At 38.9% G+C, this 8483-nt stretch overlaps 1 protein-coding gene across 4 annotated transcripts in view; it reads left to right on the top strand.

Annotated features, from left to right (window-relative positions):
* The window catches only part of sema3h (sema domain, immunoglobulin domain (Ig), short basic domain, secreted, (semaphorin) 3H), a 56067-nt gene extending 51788 nt beyond the window's left edge, over positions 1–4279 (top strand). For all 4 annotated transcript variants that reach the window (XM_027288995.1, XM_019270875.2, XM_027288994.1 and 1 more), the window contains one exon: positions 1–4279. This exon is cut by the window's left edge and continues 841 nt beyond it. The gene's annotated coding sequence lies outside the window, so the exon portion shown is untranslated.
* Positions 4280–8483: the final 4204 nt, after the last annotated feature.

Here is an 8483-nt window from a genome sequence, read left to right as displayed (position 1 = left end):
AACTCACTCTGTGTCGTGACAAAGGGCGTGGGAGAGGATTTAAATTTTGGATTCCCTGAGTAGATATTGAACATTTGAAAAAATTATCCAACCATTCTGAAATTAGTGCTGCCTTCAAGGACTATACTGGCTTTCCATGTTCTTGCCCACTAATTACAAATCACATACACTGCCAATTATTCTCCAAAACAGAGCAGATGTTTTTAGATTGATTTCTTAACCTTCCAGGCAGTAATTTCACTACGATATGCAAACCATTACAGTGAACAATATGTTGCCTTTTCTTGTTCAAAGTCATTTTATTGCAGTTGCAAGAAGCATTTTCCAAACTTTACAGCTTTAGATTTCACGGGCACTCTATCCTTGACCTTCGTGGATTTCAGGTTCAACTGCTCAAAAGCTTTTGATGGCCAAGCTGTGTTGTCAGAAAGTGAAAGCAAGGAGACAAACATAGGAAACATGTTGAAAAGGAATTATTTCAGATGTGGGAGCATCCTTGAACACATCAACAGAGGCTGTTCTTGAAACAGTTTTCAGCCTAACAACAGCAGAACTGAAAAACAACAAACACAGACAGGCATTTAAATATTCTCTGTCTGAATCAATCTAAAACCCCTTTTGGAAAATAATCAGCAGTGATAGTTGTTTAAATTATTTACTGTAGATTGTGAATAGCAGTAAATAGCACTGACATGTTTTCTGCATCTTTTCCCCCCAAACGGATAAATAGCAACAGCTCACCTACAGGGAGAGTTTTGTTTCTTCAGATAGGTGGGGTCTGACCACGAGATGGCTGACCGCCACCACAAACATGAAAGCACAGGGACGGCTTTGATGAGGTTACAGATCTACTTTCCCAGGAGGTTGCAGCCACACAGACACACTGCAGGAGATGTTTCCATTATGTTCTCCTCCAGGTTTAGAAATGTTAGCCGGTATGGTTCACAGACATATCGGGCACTGATTTCATGCTACGCAACAGAGAGCTTAGTTTAGGTGTGGGAGGGGAAGTGTTGGATCTGGTGTGTTTTAGAACTGTCTGAGAAAATGCTCTGTGTTGGTTTAGTTTGCCTGGAGTCCCACGTAAAGAGAGTGTACAGATTCAGGAAATGTTTCATTTTTTCATTTTTGCTTCGTGAATTTCTGGGAAAAAATGTCTTTAGCTGCTATTTAGATTAGACACAATCCAGCTCAAAAAGAAAAAAGAAAAAAAGAATTTTAAATTTTCCTCTTGACATTCATGACAGAATGTGTTTTAAATGGTTTTAACGAGTCAGGGCCTGAGGCTGCGAAAACGAACAAGAATTTTCGATGCTGTTTGATACAACTTGGACGAGAAAACACGATTCAAAGAGGACCGAATAATGAACTGAACTGCTAAGAGACTTTGTACAGAACATGCATGTTTCTCAACCTATGGCTCAGGACCCACAGTGGGCACCGTGGGTGACTTTGAGTGGGTTCCAGCCCAACTAAAGAAGTGGAGTAATATATTTCTGGTCCTGTAGCTCCAGCCGGTAATGACATCTGGCTGTAAATTATAAAGCAGACCCGATGTATAATGAATAAACCTTTATTGTACAAAGTTGGAACTTGAGAAAGTGCTAAATGGGACTGGCGTCGAATGGCCTGTGGGATGTGAGCGATTTCAGTGACTTTACAAGGCAGTAAATTGTGATTTGTTCTTAATGTTAAAATGTTAAACCAACACAACATGTTCCACCTCTATTAACTTTATTCTTAGTGGTATTTATTTTGTTTAATCTGGAGTAAAACTGCTTGATTCCGGAGTTGTGAGGTCAGAGGTTTTTTTGGGAAACGCTTCAACCACGATGTCTCACAAGCTGTCTATCTATCTGTCTTTGTATGCATGTACTGTATGTTTGTGCCCACACATTGAAGTCTGCACAGTCCTTTTCTTTATTTTTATTTTGGAAGATTTCCGAATGCTAAATGTTCCAAATGTTTCTCTTGATGCACCTTCTCACTCCCACCTGCAGAAATTCAGATGAGTCCTGCCTATAGTCATCTTTGAGAATCTGGACCATCTTGCAGGCATTTAAATCTAAAAGCTTCAGCTCAAGGCAGTTGGAAATAAAAATGGTATCCCAGAACAACAAATACAAACCCAATGTTGACATCAGAAGTGAGCTGAGCAGAGACAGTAGAGTAGTTTATCTATCAGATTGCATTAGGGATGGAAGAGTAACGTTACTAACATTTAAAGTGGAGTGGGAGAAGGAGAAAGACAGACAGACTAACTAGATTAAAACTTAACTTTATTTTCGACAGTTAACTGGAAGAAGATGCATGGTTAAGTCCAATAATAACAGCCTGTCATATTTTCGTATTTAATTTCATTCCACAATGATGCTGAGCATGTGAATCCACCTATATTAGACTAAATATATCCCATGCTGGGTCGTGCAAGATCCCAATCTGTTTGCTCTGCTGGTTGTATTTCTGTATGTGTGTGAGTGTTTGTATAGTACATGTGTGTGTGTCTTTGTGTGTGTTTGACATGAGTGGGATCAGAGTGAGAGAAGCTGAAATTAAGTTTCAGAGGCCAAGACAGTAAATCTGGCAAATGGGGGACCCAGAAATGGATCAGAGACACTTTTGATGCTGTAAGAAAAACAAACCAGAATGACTCCAAGCAGAGAGAGAAAATTAACATAGCCTGGGTTCTTTAGCTTTGGCCATATGAAAGAGCTAAACAGCGCTGAGTTCTTCAATGTATGTGTTTGAGTAAAGGGAGAGAGTTTATGGGGGAGTGCGTAGCTCCTTTAACTGTTGAATGTTGAAAATGTGTGTGTCAGGTACAGCCATGTCTCAGAAATGAAAGGGTGTGTGGGTGAGTGTGAAGCTGGCAGTGAAATCCAAATGATATCAGGACTTGTGGACGTGTGTGGTGTGTTTTCAAGTAAACGGTGTAAGTTCAGGTGTCTTTAACGGTGTTAACAGCAGATAACACCTGCGAGTCATTTTGTGAGTGAAGAAAGTTAATACTTGAAGGTTTTTTTTTGTCTGTCAAAAGCTTGTCTGTTCATATTCAGAGCTAAATTAACGTCCACCACTGTACAGGCCAGTGAAACTTGAACCGCACATCATATCTTATGAGTTGTAGCTACTGACGCACTGTCATTTTGAAGTCAGTAGGTTCTTGCCATACCATTATAGTCATTTCTGTTCATGTTTTAAGATGAATGGCTATCCATTAGAGTAAACATGAACACTATACTACTTTAATCAAGATAAAATGGCATTTATTTTGTTAGCACTCAGAACAGGATATGGGTCATAGTAGCAAACTGACAAAGCCTTGCAGAAGCTGCGTACAGTAACTAATGTATCTTCCAGTACAGTGGTAAATACAACTCTAGCTTAAATTAATATGGAAAATACATTTATTTGCTTTCTTTCCCAGTTTTAGATTAGTAGATGGATGCTGTTCCCATGGCAATGCAGGAAAGCTACCACCAGCAGCTTAGTACACAGACTAAAGCTGAAGATTGAAAACAGGGGGAATACAGCAAGCATGTTATTTCTTTAAAAACTGACATAAATAAATAAATGTAACTTTTCAAAAAGGAACCGTCTAGCCATTACATTACAGAAGCGAGCAGCAGACGCTAGTGGCTAGTGACTTTGGCTCTCTATCTGTGGCTGTCATCATATGACATTAGTGACCAGCTTTCAGGCAACGTCATGCTGGTGAGTGGAAAATGCATGGTAGCCAGAATGCACACACAGTTTGACAGTCGTCAAACCTTCCATTTTCTTAAGAGAAGATGCCAACTTTGAGTTCATTCTGAGCGCACTGCCAGCTAAAGAGTTTCTATTTTCTCTCTGTTCTCCTGTAAAATCCATCAAATCCAACCACCTAAAAAAATATGAAAATAATCACACTTGTATGTACTCCGGCTTGTGGATATTGTGTGTATATGAGTGTGTGCTCTGTGTATATTTGCGTCAGATCCAAACCCCACACGAGTAGGAGGCAGAACTCCTACGAGACATTTTTATGGCAGACCATTTTAAACATTCAGTGTTTCCCTCAAAGACGTGGTGCAGAGCTGCTCCTCATTCATTACAACGGCCTCATGTGTTACACTCTGTTATGCCGTATTTACATCTCAGTGTCAATATTCACCTCTTGTGATTTTCCAGACGACTTCTTTGCAGACGGAATGAAACTGTCTTCAGCTAATCTCTTCTCATGTGTGGAGACTTATTTTTTCTTTTTGTAAATATGTATAAAGGTCTGCTTTCAAATGAGTATGTTTGTGTTTTGTGTTTTATTGTGCCTACGAGAGATTTATCCAGATTCGAACAGACACACTGACGTAAATAGAAACTAGATATAACTTACAACACTGCCGAGTGAAAACCATGTTATGTTTTGCTATGCATTGCTCATTTTTGTATGGAAGTTAAAGTGTTTCATACTCTATTATGGTTTAAAATAATTCTCCTACTTTTTAACTTACACAAAGCTTTAAACCTTCAAACAAGCACTCAATTTTTTGTACCTGAAAATTCTGTATAGCAGCTAGAAAGCAGGAAGCTTGAGGCAGACGCTAGGTTCAGAATGGACAGCGTATGCATGACATCATCACCCACAGGTTTCTGAAGAGTCATTTGGAAGCTCAGAGTGTGGTTGCTTTGGCTGCTGCCATGTCGGCAGACATGCCTCTTCCATCTATCGTCAATCTAAAAATCACCACAGACATGGATCATCAGCCAAGTTACGCCTGAATTTTCAAACAAGCCATCTGTAACAACACCCATCTGTCAAAGTGGACACACTGTTAATTATTCACAGCTTTAAGCCTTAATATAATTTGAACAGTTGTGTTACAATTGTAAAGAATGGGGAAATTAGCTATAGACACCAAAACTATTTTTTGTACCAGGCTGTAAACATGTTTGTCTCTGCTGTGAAGTTGGACGTTTTAATATGGGGGCTTATTGACTCGTTCTGTAGCCATCCTCAAGTGGACGTTTGAGGAACTGCAGCCTTTTGGCACCTCTGCATAGGATTCTCTTCACGGTCACGGCAGTTGCCGCTTGATGCAGACCAACCAGGTGTTAATTTTGCCAACACTAAGACATATTACAACAAGCAATGCAACAAATACGGTAAAATACATTTACACTATTATACTGCCAATTAGGCTGTATGATCTTATTGTGTGAAACATTACAAAAAGAAATTCTGAACTGATTAAATTATACCCCTCCCACCCTGCATTAATAAGTACATAGTATGTTTTGAAAATGTTAAATAGTGCTCAGGTACTCTGGCTACTCTTTTCACCGGAACACCATTAAGAAAAGACAAAAGAGCACTCATCTCTTTTGTCTTTTCTTAATTTGAACCCACACATATCTTTTATGATACTGCAGAGGCACCTCACATGTAACCTTATCCGTTTGGAAGAACTTCATCACATGTATTTTGTTAAGGCTACAACTGAACAACAAATCAGTCCCAGCTGTGAGGCAACACAAGACCTACAAACACATTGTTAGTACAATTAAAGTCAAATAATTTTAATAAAATATTCATCCAATTGATCTGGGGCTCATTTTTTAACAATATTGTTTACTCATTGTGTAACCAAATAACTTGTACTAGCAAATGTGAATAATGAAGAACAAGTGTATGATCCTTTTTACTTCTAAAAAATAACTTTTTGGAGTTTGTTATCAGAAAGTCAGTGTTAGTCTAAATGATACTGAACCAAATTTACAGAGGCATAAACAAACAATTTTGTCTGCGGAAAATCAATTTTACAAAATAAACAGTAGTTGTAGCAGTGATATTGGAATCTCAAAATGGTTTGCAAAGGTTGATTCATGAGGCTTTGTACTTTTAAACAACGCATAGTTTGTCATGGTTGAGTGAAGGTTCGACCCAGTGTGATCCCAGTTAATGTAAACGCTCTCAGGCCCCAAGGTTGTTTTTTATATTTTGGAGATACATGGCTTTAAGCAAAGTAGACCAGTTTATATATACAACATGCACACAAACAGGTTTGGACACGAATCAATGCACAGTTATATTACAGGCGTTCATTCCAGTCGAGCCACATTTTTCGTGCACACTGTCCATCACTGGCTTCACTCCAAAACAGTAACATACCATACAATACAAAACCACCGTCCACATGTCTGCCAGTGACCACATACAGTACTTTATCATTAAATGTTCAGCAACTGGCATGTTCTGCTGAGCAATCTGATGTATGAACGTTCCAATCATGCCTGATACCCAGCAGCCTTCGCTTTGGTTGCTTTACGGTTTCCAAAACGTTGAGGTAACCAAGAGGTCAGTAGTACTTCATTGTCTTCCGTTGTTTATTTTTAACTTACCACCACTTGACAGGCTGTAGTCAACTACGAGCAACTGTGGCTTTACGTTTTCTTTACTGCCAAAATGAACTTTGTTTGGGTAATCATGGCATGAATCTTCTCAAGGAAATGATTGAGTTGATAGCGTTCCAGAGAAACAGGATATCACAACAGAACAGGAAACCATGCATTAGAGTACATTTCAGTGCTGTATTTTGTTAGGAATTGGACATTCCTTCTTCAGTGTTTCCTATGAGGTTCAACTGTTTGACAAAGTATAGATGTGATACCATAATTATATCGCAGACTTTCCTATTATACTGTAATATCGCCAAAGGGTTCCACCAAGCCTCTCAAACTAGACCTCATTTCAATAAATAGACTTTTTGAGTGATTGGTGTCAATTTACCAATTGAGGCCATGCAAAGCATATTAAATACTCTTTTAGAAAATGCTATTTTTGTTTTGGCATGTAAGCGGTGGAAACTTGTGTTCTGAACACTGTCACTATTCATCTGTTCAGATGCTCGTCACAGACACGTTAAGACAGAAAGATTTAATGTCCCTGTGTGTGCTGAAAAAGTCCCATTTATAAAAGAGCATTAGAGAAATTAGTTTGGGTTTTTTAAATGAAAAGTGATGACAACATATATATTCTATTCACCAACCTTGGCCACCAATAGTATCAAAACAGAGAGAGTTTGGTTACCTTCAGAACTGTGAGTTTTCTTGACTCTAGGAATGGCAGTGTGGTCAATCCACCACTTTGGTTGAGACTGAAATATCTTAACAACTATTAGATAGGTTGCCATGAAGTTTGGTACAGACATTCATGGTCCTCAGAGGGAAAATCCTGACTTCTCCTTTAGCTCCATTAGCAGGTCATAGTTTTTACTTATCCAGTGAAATATCTTGACATTTAATGAAATTTAATTAAATTCCACCAGGCACAGCAGCAATGTGTTTCAGGTGAAAGAAGACACACAAACAGCATAGAGGATCTGGTCAATTTTCAAAATAAAGGGATACAATTGAACTACATTGCCTACTTACCCAAGGTTCTAGCAAGTTGATAAAGTCTGGTGGGCAAAACTCTGCTTCTGAAACTCTCCTAGTAGACTATGAAGTCATGTGAAGAACAAACACCATTGTGGCCGCGATGTCACAGGGCTGTGCTCGATGGAGGTCAAGGGATAAATAGTCACCAGATTATAGGCAATGGTTACTCAAAAACGCTTTATGTTTACTTTGGTTCCCTCATAATGACTTGATAAAAACATACAGTTTGGTTTGAGTATTCACCAAATAACGTAACGTCAGAGCACTTGAGAATAGGAAACTAGCACTCAGCCACAGAGGGTGACTCATCTACCCAACTGATTTTTTTCCCCCCAGAAAGTTTTCTTTTCACCATTTTGCTCAAAAAAGTGCCTTTTAGGTGTAATAAGATGTTTGTGAACCTCACCACTCTTTGATGATGTCATCTTCTGGTTGAGCGTTCTTAATTAATTCCATTTTCTTCTACACTAGCTTTGACAACTTTTCAAAAAGTCACTGAAATATCCTTTAAAACCCCCATGACATAAATACAATATAATATAAACATCTAAAAAAGCTAATGTTGAAGATTATCTTAGTTTTGGAAACACCTATGTTGCCCTTCTGAGCGCTTACATCAACTACATTTTCATGAACTCACTTTACCGAGGCCCAAGGTCATGTTACAGTTCTCTGGTGGTCTAGTGGTTAGGTTTCGGTGCTCTCACCATGGCACCCGGGGTTTGATTCCTGGTCAGGGAACACTTTGTTTCCCTCCTCTTAACCTATCTCACCCGGGACAAGCTTCAGCCCCACCATGACAAGGATAAGCAATCAGATGATGGATGGAAGTTTTTACTGAGGGAATTTGTGCTGAAATGTTCATCTGTAGCTAGCATTTAAAACTAAAAGATTACAATTGATTTATGAGTGTGCGGCTTTCTTTCTTTTACCCCTTTTTCAGCCATTTGATGGCAACACCCTAGTGTTGCTAGCTGATGAGCATCACCTGAACACAGCATTAGTTTTGGTCTCTGTGAGGATAAACTGTCTTGTTGACATCAGGTCCTCTGAAGAGCATGATTGAC

This window comes from Larimichthys crocea, chromosome XV, assembly GCF_000972845.2.
Source record: "Larimichthys crocea isolate SSNF chromosome XV, L_crocea_2.0, whole genome shotgun sequence".
Classification (NCBI taxonomy): domain Eukaryota; kingdom Metazoa; phylum Chordata; class Actinopteri; family Sciaenidae; genus Larimichthys; species Larimichthys crocea.
This window is presented reverse-complemented; position numbering and strand designations above follow the sequence as displayed.